Consider the following 3124-nt stretch of genomic DNA (forward strand, 5'->3'; position numbering starts at 1 on the left):
ATAGAATATACATAGAATATATATAGAATATATGTAATAGGTCTTACTCTATTCCTTTTTTTAATAAAATATGTTTTATGCCCTCTACTAGATTTATTTTTTTATTTTTATTTTATTTTATTTATTTTTTATTTATATTTATATTTTTATTATTTATTTACCTCTGCTAGATTTATTCTTTTATACCTGCTTTTTTTCCCATTTTTTGCTATATTGATCATACTTTTTGTTTTATTTCTATTTTCAGTTAGTAGATTACTTACATTTTTACAAAGGTATATATCTCTGGCTTTCTACTGATGTCCACTTTGCTCTAGAACCATTTATTAAAAGGCTAGTTTCCCTCCATTAGATTGCTTTTTACCTTTGTCAAAAATCAGGCAGGCATATTTGTGTGGGTCTACTTTCAATTCTCTATTCTGCTCATTGATCCATGTGTCTAAGCTTCTGCCAATAATATACAGCTTTGATACTATAGAAGCTGGGTAGACTGATTCCTCCTAATTTATTATTTTTCAAGTTGTCTGGCTATTCTAATTCCTTTCATTTAACCATTTAAAAAGTAGAATAACCTTGTGCATATCAGCAAGAAATTATATACGGGATTATGAAAGGAATTGATTAAACCTCTATATCAATTTGTGGAGAATTCACATTTTTATTATGTTGATTCTTCCAATCCATGAACATGGTATGTCTCTTCAGTTATTTAAATAATCTTTGTGTGTGTGTGTTTAATCAGCATTCTGTGGTTTTCAGTATTCAAGTCTTGTTCACATTTTGGTAGATTTGATAATCTTACACCTAAGTATTTCTCTCTGGGTTTTTAAAATAAATTTAAATTTTTTTAAAGATTTATTTATTTATTTTAGAAGGGGGAAACACAGAGGGAGAAGGAAAGAGAGTCTCTAGCAGACTCCATGCTGAGTGCAGAGCACCAAATGGTGCTCCATTTCATGACCCTGAGATCACGACTTGAGCCAAAACCAAGAGTCAGATGTTAACCAACTATACCACACAGGTACCCCATAAATGGTATTTTGTTTTTAAGTTTGATTTCCATAGGACCATTGCTAGTATATAGAAATACAATTGATTTTTCTGTGCCTATCTTGCCTCTTACGACTCTACTGAACTCACTTATTAGTTCTAGGAGTTTTAAATGTAGGTTCTGTGGGATTTCTTTGTAGACAATTATGTCATCTGAAAACAGGAATAGTTTTGGGGTTTTGTTTTGTTTTTATTTAATTTTATTTTTTCAGTGTTCCAAGATTCATTGTTTATGCTCCATATATGCTCCATGCAGTATGTGCCCTCCTTAAAGGAATAGTTTTTTTCTTACATTCTAATTCATATGCTTTTTAGTTCCCTTTCTTTTTTATTGATTTAGCTAGAATTTCTAGCACTATCTTGAATAAAATTGGTGAGAGTAGATATTGCTTTACCTTCTTCCCAATCTTAGGGAAATGCATTCAGTCTTTCACAATTAAGTAAAATATTTGTTGTAGGATTTTTGTAGATGATCTTTATCAAATTTAGGAAGTTGTATTTTTTTTTTTGCTTTATCACGTCTTTATTCAAAATTAGCTATCCAAAATTATCTGACTTTTATGAATAAATGTCAAGTTTTTAGGCAGCAGGCTTCTCTGCAGTGGGTTTCTTTTCTGCAGGCTTCTTGTCAGCTGCTGGCTTCTTGGTAACTGCAGCCTTTTTCCCCACTACAGGTTTCTTCTGCTTCTTCACACCAGCAGCCTTCTTTCCTTTCTTCCCTGGAAGGGAAGTCTTCTTGCCTGGAACCGCCTTCTCATCTGATTTGGCTTCCAAAGCTGCTACCGCTTTATCCATCCAAAGTTTGTGATTATTGGCCTGGTGAAGAATGGCATTCCGGCACATGGTCTTCACATATGGTTTTAGCTTCAACATGATTCTCAGGTTCTTCCGTGGATTCTTCTTCAGGACCCAATGAGGAATCTTCTTGCGTGGTGCTCAGAGGGATCTTTGGATCTCTGGATTTTTCAAGATTCTGCTAAGGTCTGTATTAAGCATCTTATGCATGGGAAGGTTGTAGTTACTCTTGAGGGAGGCAGCCTCATGTCAAGTGCCATACAGATCATCTAACTGTGGAAAGCACTTTTAGTCCAAATGCAGAAACATCGCACATGCCCACCAGGAGCAAGTTTCAAAATGTCCAGTTTGCTTACATTAAGTAAAGTAATTCCAAGTTGTTTTTGAAGGCCTTGATGATACCATTGTCTTCATCGTAGATGATGCAGGGTCCCCTGCCCTGGATACGATGACGGTTTCTCATTTTGCCCTTGCCAGCTCTCATTTGCTGAGAGGCATAGACCTTTTTTATATCATCCTAGGCTTTAAGTTTCTTAAGTAGAAACAGCCTCCTTGGTCTTCTTGTAGCCTTCAACTTTATCTTCAATCACCAAAGGAAGTTCAGGAACTTCCTCAATACGATGACCTTTAGACATAACTAGCACTGGGAAGGCCGAGGCAGCCAGGGCAGAGCAGATGGCATATCACTTCTGTATTGTGTTCACTCTGCGATGCCAATGGTGCCAGGTTTTGGTGAGTGCAAACATGTGCCCCCACGATGCATATTTCCAAAAGCACCCTGGCCAGAATGGTGAGTCCCACCACCTCAAACTCTGGGAATAGAGCTACAGCTCTGCCAGTATCCCAAGACTCAGCACTAGTTTGATGAGTTGCTAATTCACTGACAGCATATGCCTGTATGTTGTTTTTGTGCAAGTTGGTGTGAACAAAGTTCACTATATCAGGTCGAATGGGAGCCTTGAACACAACAGGCAATGTAACATTTTTGTCAGATGATTCTCCCTTTTTGGAGTACATAGATATCAATGGGCCAGCACACGCCATTGTGGGGAGAGGAGAGGGCCAGGAAATTGTATTCTGTTCCTATTTATTCTAAAAGTCTTTGTGGTAAATATGTATTGAATTATGTGAAATGCTTTTTTTTTTTTTAAAGATTTTATTTAGTTATTTGACAGAGATCACAAGTAGGCAGAGAGGCAGGCAGAGAGAGAGAGAGGAAGGGAAGCAGGCTCTCTGCGAGAGCCCTGATGTGGGGCTTGATCCCAGGACCCTGAGACCA

At 37.0% G+C, this 3124-nt stretch overlaps 1 pseudogene; it reads right to left on the reverse strand.

Annotated features, from left to right (window-relative positions):
* Positions 1-1569: 1569 nt before the first annotated feature.
* LOC116872618 lies at positions 1570-2907 on the reverse strand (annotated as a pseudogene).
* Positions 2908-3124: the final 217 nt, after the last annotated feature.

This window comes from Lontra canadensis, unplaced genomic scaffold (assembly GCF_010015895.1).
Source record: "Lontra canadensis isolate GAN:19392208 unplaced genomic scaffold, GSC_riverotter_1.0 scaffold2, whole genome shotgun sequence".
In the NCBI taxonomy this organism is placed as follows: domain Eukaryota; kingdom Metazoa; phylum Chordata; class Mammalia; order Carnivora; family Mustelidae; genus Lontra; species Lontra canadensis.